Source organism: Cibotium barometz, chromosome 57 (assembly GCF_041138505.1).
Source record: "Cibotium barometz isolate CiBa-2024 chromosome 57, ASM4113850v1, whole genome shotgun sequence".
In the NCBI taxonomy this organism is placed as follows: domain Eukaryota; kingdom Viridiplantae; phylum Streptophyta; class Polypodiopsida; order Cyatheales; family Cibotiaceae; genus Cibotium; species Cibotium barometz.
Genome location: NC_141102.1, coordinates 32,458,978 through 32,467,510, shown reverse-complemented (window position 1 = coordinate 32,467,510; position 8,533 = coordinate 32,458,978).

The window sequence follows — 8,533 nt, the reverse complement described above, 5'->3', positions numbered from 1 at the left end:
CATACAGGTTGATTTTCTACATCAAAATTGAAATTTGTTGACTACTTTGGAGTACCTGGAACACTCATTGGAGTGTGGTTGAGCTGAGGAAGGCTCGTTTACAGATTTGGACGTGTGCGGAAGGTGTATTTGCATTGAGCAATATGTCGGATAATCCAGTACAGATTGTTGGGGTGAAAAGCTGGATAGGAAGAACTTCCAGGCATGGAAGTACAGGATCAAAAGTTTTCTGAAGGGAAAAGGTTTTTGGAATCTCATTACAGGTGCTGACGGAACTATCCCGACAACCTACACAGCAGCAGGTTATAGCTCATAAGCAATGGTCAGAAAGAGCATTCAAGGTGTTGCATTATTTGTCTATATGTATTTCGGATGCTATGCTCATACACATACATGATGCTGGATCCCAAGGATGCATGGGATACATTGGTGAAGTTGTTTGATATAGACACTAGTGCTCGCAAGTCTCAATTGCGACAACAGATACATAATGTGAAGCGGAATAGAAGGAGCATCCATGATTATGTGCAAGAAATAAAGAAGTTTGCAGATGCATTGGCAACAATTAATGCCCCCATGCTTGATGATGATTTGGTAGACATTACCTTGCGTGGTCTTGGCAAGGAGTATAAATCATTTGATACATCCATCTCGGTTCGGAGTATAGGTTTACCAGACTTTGATGAGTTGGTTTCACTCTTGCTTGTTGAGGAAATCAAACTCAGTGATTCATTTCAGGATGCATCTACTAGCCATGATGATAATGGCAGGAATCAGGCTTTCTATTCGCGCAGAGAGGTTTTAGAGGCAGGGGGAGATTTGCATCACGTGGCCGTGGTGGTAATGGTCGTGGATGGCAGGACAGGTCATCACAACAGAATTTTCAGCCTTCATATGGTGCTAGAGGTGGTCGTGGATATACACCTTAGAGAGGCAGAGGTAATCCTCGTGGTAGAGGACGTTGGCAAGGCCAACAAACATCTATGCAAGATGTGGAATGCCATTACTGTGGGAAATTTGGTCATATGGCAAGAGATTGTTTTCGCAAATAGAATGATTTGAGAGGGGGTAGAGCACAACATCGTGGAAATTATGCACAACATGGTAGTGGAAATTATGCATCAGTAATGATGGCACTGCAAATCACTTGTTTGCCATGAAACATGTTGTGGGATCTATGATGACAAATGCTGAAAATGATGACACTTGGTATATGGACTCTGGAGCATCAAACCATATGACTTGTCATGGTGAATGGTTTGAGCATATGAAGCCTATGGATGTGAAAGGCTATGTGGAGACAAGAGATGATACTCAGCATGCCATTACACATGTTGGAAGTGTACCATTGGTTATGCACAATGGTCAAACAAAATCTATGTCAGATGTATTGTATGTGCCTTCGATTACAAAAAGCTTGGCCTCAGTTGGTCAAATGGTGGAACAGGGATTACAAGTTCGTTTCAACGAGCATGGTTGCTTCATTGAGGATTTCAAACATGGATGTAGAGTCATTGCTAAAGGCAAGAAAGAAGGCAGGTTGTTTAAGCTGGATGCCATGTTCTCTAAAAGCAGAAATGTGGTACAGGACATTGATATGTGGCATAAGAGGATTGGACATGTCAATATACAAAGGTTAAAGAACATGCAAGCAAGAGGCATTGTTAGTGGGCTGCCTAGATTCAAGTATGATGGGAATATGCATGTTTGTGAAGCTTGTCAGTTTGGAAAGTAGGCAAGGTTGCGGTTTCCTAGAGAAGGAAATATGAGTAGCAGGCCACTTGAGATAGTACATAGCGATGTATGGGGTCCTACACAAAACCCATCTATCAAAGGCAGTTTATACTACGTGACATTCATTGATGACTTTAGCAGGATGACATGGATATACTTTCTCAGAGAGAAAAGTGAAGTGTTGGGAAAGTTTATGGATTTCAAAGCTTTTGCAGAGAAGCAATATGGTTGTTGGATTAAATGTTTGAGGACAGATGGAGGTGGTGAATATACCTCAAATGTTTTTGAGCATTTCTTGAGAAAGCATGGCATAAGAAGACAATTGACTTGTAGGTATACACCTCAGCAAAATGGTGTCACTAAGAGAGAAAGAATAGAGTTATATGTGAAGTGGCCAGGGCAATGCTCGATGAAAAGAGCATGCCAGATTAATATTGGGCAGAAGCTTGTGCTACCGCGGTGTATATACTCAATAAAACACCTAGAGCAGCCATACATGGAAGTACGCCAGAGATGCGGCTTACAGGTTATAGGCCAGACATTGGACACCTCAAAGTTTTTGGATGCATAGCTTATGTACATGTGCCTGATGAGAGAAGGAGGAAGTTGGATCCTAAGGCAAAAAGGTGTGTGTTTGTTAGATATGCACAGGATCGCAAGGCATACAAATGTTACAATCCACAAACTAGACAAGTGGTTATCTCATGAGATGTGGTGTTTGATGAGCTTGCTAGTTGTTGGTACAAAGCAAAGGATCAGGGTGTCATTGAGTCACTTGATGCTGATGTGCATGTGAACTTGCCACAAGCAAGTTCTAGTTCTACTTCTATGTTTGGGCCAGCAGAGACTGAGAGTAGCACTGTACGTCCATGGTCAAGACGTTTGAGACATGAGAGTGTGAGCACTGGGAGTAGTGCTATGGATAAAGGAAAGAAGAAGATTGTAGGAATTGGAATTACAGGTTATGAGTCGTCCAGTTCAGAGAGTTTGGATGAGGAACTTGGCATACCTGTTTTATGCACACCTGGTGCTAGGCAGGATAGATATGTGCCACCACATGCTAGAGTGACAAGTGTTCAGAGTGATCCGCATGCATTGAGGAGATCCCAAAGGGTCAGATATCCAGTTATTGACAGGTTGACATACCGTGATTTTGCTATACATTATGCATATATGACATCTTTGGTGAAGCATGTGGAACCTACATGCTATACAGAAGCTATTGGAAAGCATGTATGGGAGAAGGCAATGGATGTTGAGATGGATGCATTGGTTCATAATGACACATGGGACTTGGTTGCATTACCAAAGGACAAAAATGTTATTGGTTGTAAATGGGTTTACAAAGTGAAATGCAAGTCTGATGGTTCCATTGAATGACATAAAGCAAGATTGGTAGCTAAGGGTTATGCACAAACCCAAGGTTTGGACTATGATGAAACGTTTAGTCCAGTGGCAAAGATGGGAAGAGTGAGAGCAGTCATTGCTATGGCTATAGCTAATGGTTGGGAAATGCATCAAATGGATGTCAAAAATGCATTTCTAAATGGTGATCTACAAGAAGAGGTTTATATGGCACAGCCAGAAGGTTATGTACACCCAAGATATCCCACTCATGTATGCAGATTGAAAAAGGCATTATATGGTTTGAAGCAAGCACCTCGTGCTTGGAGTGATAAGATGAGCAGATATCTTATCTCCCTTGGATTTCAGGTTTCTACAGCAGATTCTTCACTCTATGTGAAGAAGACAGATCATGGGATTGTTTTACTTGTCATCTATGTGGATGACTTGATTATCATAGGTGATCATGGTACAGATGTGATGCATGTCAAGAAAGCTTTGAGTGGGCAGTTTGACATGAAAGATTTGGGTGAGTTGAGATACTTTCTTGGAATTGAAGTGATCAAAGACCAGGCAGGTACATGGTTAGTGCAACGCCAATATGCATTGGATATGTTGGCAAAATATGGCATGACAGGGTGTAAGCCTATGAGTACACCTTTGGAGCAGAATGAGAAGTTACGGGCTGATTTTGGTGAGGAGTTGGATGATCCATCTATGTACAGAAAGATGGTTGGCAGTCTCATTTACATGACTATCACACGCCCGGATTTGAGTTATGCAGTGGGGCTAGTAAGCCAAGTTATGCAAAGCCCCAGAAAACCTCATTTGGATGTAGTGAGACGCATTATGCGATATGTAAAGACCACTGCACATTATGGTCTTCTTTATGAGAGTGGTAAAGGCTTGGATATACATGGCTACACAGATGCTGATTAGGTAGCTCATATGATAGGAGGTCTACTAGTGGTTATGCCTTTACACTTGGAAGTGCCGTGGTGAGTTGGAGTAGCAAGAAGCAACCTACAGTTGCTTTATCTAGTATAGAGGCTGAATACAGGGGTGCAGCCATTGCTACTTGTGAAGGAATATGGTTAAAGAGACTCTTGGCAGATTTGGGTGAGCCTATTGATGGCAAGGTTGTCATTCATTGTGACAACATGAGTAGTATACAGTTGGCAAAGAATCCAGTGTTTCATGCACGGACAAAACACATAGAGGTCCATTATCACTTTGTCAGAGAGAAGGTGCTGGATGGTACAGTTGATCTACAGTATGTGAAGACTGAACAGTCCAAGATACCTTGATTTGATGCGCTTTCCAAGGCTCCAAATTACAATGTAGTGGTGTAATCAAGTATGGGTAACTTGCGTTGACACCTAAACAACCTCAATGTTGAATATCAACACCATCCGACATGTGTACATATCAATTTTATCAAACCCCTTTCTCTGTTTTGTGAAAAACTAGAAAAACCAGTAAAACCAGTAGTAATTTTGCTCTAATTTCTTCAATCCTTGTCCAAATTGAGAAACCAGGCATTCATTAGCTTAGCAATGATGTCCACTAACTCCATGTAAGAGGAATTTGTCCAATTGTTTAAGACCAAAGAGTAATTGATCGATTATATTCACTCTGTTTCTCTACAACCAGTAGACAGGTTTTTTAATCAGCTCATTTCCAGCTCAATTAGGCATAATTGATCAAACCAACCATGTAGCATCCTTCTCACTAGTGTGTACCACAAATTTGCTAAGCCAATTGTGGGATTTATCAGCCACAATACTTGATTTTGAGCCTCCACCTATCAAAAAATATGAAAAAAAATCTTTGTTTCTCTGTCCAGAATGCACTGCCTATTGTAGGAGGATTTGTGAGTGTTTATGTTGCTAATTGATGAGGTAAACAAGTACCCAACACACCTAGGTATGTGTGCAACCAGTCAATGCTTTGATTTTTGCCAAAAACATGCTCCAAATGCATCAAATTTTGACCTCCTTTTCTCTGTTTTGTGAGAGCTCAAAAACCAAAATTTTTCACTCATTCAAATGCATGTAAATTGCTCCAAAAATAGTTTAAGGCTTGTATAGGAGTTTCCAATACATTCCTCCTTGTCAGATACATGTGTCTTTTGCCAGATTTACATGTATTTCCACCATACATGAGTGCTTCCAAGCTTTAATGGAAAGCTTCCAAAAACTAGAATTTTTCTTTGCTTTGAGTTGCCCTAATTTGCTTTGTTTTTGCCTGAATCACCTGCAATCCGCTCAAGGATGTTTAGAATACCTTACCCGGTAGGGCAAGCTCTCAGATCTGATAGTAATCGGTGTGCTCCAAGCTTCACAGCATCAATGGCAAGCTTCACAGCTTTTCTTCACAGCTTCTTCTCCCTCTTCTCTCACTCACTCATAAACCCTAATAGACAGCACAAGGCTCTGATACCATGTTGAAAAATAGGTAGAGGGAGAGGAGACACACACACAAGAGCAAACCCTAACGTATATTGCAAACCCTAACCATAGAGGGAAGCCATCTCCCTTCTCACACAATGCATAAAGCCATAATCCATAATACACACAACACACTATGAGTTGTGTCCACACACATCTAACCCTAGCTAATGTCCACACACTATGACCAACTGGACGCGGTCATTTATGTCTCACACATGTTCTTACCTAACATGCCAGCACATAGCATAGCTGGCTCACACTGACATCGAGCATGAATCTCAACAGCCCCTCTCAAGCTCATGATGTACTGCCATAGATGAAGATGTAGATGAGCTTGGGATATCAAAGCTCTCAACAGAATGCATATATATTGATGTATGGGATGTAGATATTATGCTTGGCCATACTCTATAATTTTTTCTTTTGGTAAAAAATTAAATAAATTTGAGTCTATGCATTAAAAACTTCCTTAAATACACCTTATGTGATGCACTAGAACCTTATGCTTGATGTATGAAATGGTTTTATGGTTTCCAATGCTTCATTTACTTAGTGTGTGTGATGTAAAGCTTTTGCACTACTGCCTTAAAAAGAAAAAACAAGCAAAAAAATAGAAAATCCAAAAAAAGAGAGCCATGGATAATGAGGAAAATCAAAATCAAGGGCAAGAGCCCATGCATCTTTTGAGACTATAATTGATTGCATAAACATCTTAGAAGATAATTTAGCTTGTTTGATGCGGGTGATGAAGACTTTGCTACTGGGTGTAGCTAAGGCTATTCTCGAGGTTATTTCATCTGATGTAAACTGATAAAGGCCAAGTGAATGCAGGATTGTGCTAGGTGGACCATCCACTATTAGCCAAACGAAAAGGCAACTTAAAGTCATTAAGCCTAATGAATTGTACTACCAATGCTGGTGTGTGGTTGACAAAATGGGAGAAATGCTTTAAAATCCATGGTATTGTGAGAATACCAAGATTCAACAACCCACATGTAACCTCCCCGTGGCACATTGATGGTGGAGAAAAATCATATCTAACAAAGTTGCACTTATAATGTGGGAAGAGTTTAAAGTTACTTTTATAAACAATTTTATACCTCCCGATGAGCATAGTCATGCGCTTGATGCATGCTTTTTTGATGCAAAAGTACATGTTAGTTAGGAGTATGCAGACAAGTATCTAGAGACAATTTTAAAAGTACATAGCATAGTTTAGAATTTCTGCAAGTGCATAAGTTTTTGCTTTGTCTTAAAGAATCAATAAGGCCATTAGTGAGAAAAGAAAAATGTTATACTTTGCAAAAAACGATTGAAATTGCTTTGGTATTAGAGGATGGTAGGAAGTTTCCTACCCAGACTGGGTCTAAGGCCACTTGGACTCAGTTTCCTACCCAGACTGGGTCTAAGGCCACTTGGACTCAGTTTCCTACCCAGACTGGGTCTAAGGCCACTTGGACTCAATTTCCTAGGCAACAGATTTAAGTGTATCTTCCTAAAATAAATGTGCAAGATAAGGGCAAGGAATTCCTTAAAGGTGGTGCAAATGCAAGGACCTATACAAGGATAAAGCACAAGGTATTGATGGACTCAGAGAGCCTCCACTACATCGCGTAAAGTTACTATTGCCAACATGGTGGTAAAAATCCATTAAATTTAGGGGATGAGGATGATGAATCCTAGGATTTACTTACTGATACAAAGTCTTTAAATGCATCTCCAAATGCACCTACTCGGATTCTTACTATGTCGGCCGGTAAGAAAGAAGGTCCCTAGTGCACCCGCCGATGCAATTTTATCTCTTGAGTCTTAAAGAGGGTACTAGTTTGCTGACACACGTTTGATTGTCATGAAGGGCATGGTGGAAGGAAAACAAGTAAGGGTCTTGTTTGACATCAGCTCTACTCATAATGTTATAAATTCTTGACTTGTCAACCTTAAGCTCCTCACTATCTCATCACATTATTAACATACAGTGGAGCTAGCGCGAATGGAAAGGGCAAAGAGTTATGGGGGGGGTATAGGAAAGTGGTCAGTCTCAACCTACAGATCCAAGGTTATGTTGAGAAGTTGAGTTTTGAGTTTACTCCACTAGCACACTTTGATATCTTTCTATGTAAACAATGGCATGCAAGGAGGAAGACACCAATGCTAAGCTTCAATACACATGTCTATCAGTTTGAGCATGAAGGGAAGAATTTTCCCATCAGGTTTGAACCAGATATTCTCAATCAATTTTAGGTCAATGTGACGAAGCTTCTCGAACTAGAATGTAAGTCCATTTTTTGATATTTAATTAATTTAGAAAAAGTAAAACCCAAGGTGGACAAGGTAACCATAGGGGAGTCCATTTTTGTCGCTCATGATTTAGCTTAACGATTTCGTTTAGGCTTTCACAATTTAGTTGAATGAGTTCGTTTTGAGTTTCATGATGTTTTTAAATCTGAACTTCCTCCTAGTTTGCCTCCATATTCTTGCCTCCATGCAAGAATATGGAGCATAGAATTAAGCCGATTTTGGGAGAAAACTCTGTAAATAGATCTCTCTATCACATGAGCTTGAAGGAAGAGAATGAGCTAAAGAAGGTGATATATGAATATCTTCAGAAGGGCTTGTTGATATGCCATATCTTCTCACTATGTTAAGAAAAAGGATGGTACTTTTTGTATCCATGTAGATTATAGAGCAAATGAACAAGCTTACAATTAATCATAGGTACCCAATGCTTTGCATGGTGTCGTAATATTTAGTAAGTAATCAACTACAACAAATATGCCTTCCTTCCAGGTGGTCAAACTCTTTTAGGTTTAGAATCCATGGTTATACTTTGCCATTTCCTTTCTGGAACATGTAAGGGGTGAAGTAATTCAAGTGGTCAAACTCTTTCATGTTTATTTACCTGACACTTAAAACAACGAGTAATGTATTTTTGAATGCCTCTACAAAGTTCTAGCAACCAAAATGTTCTCTTAATTAATTGTATAGTCTTATCTATCATGGGA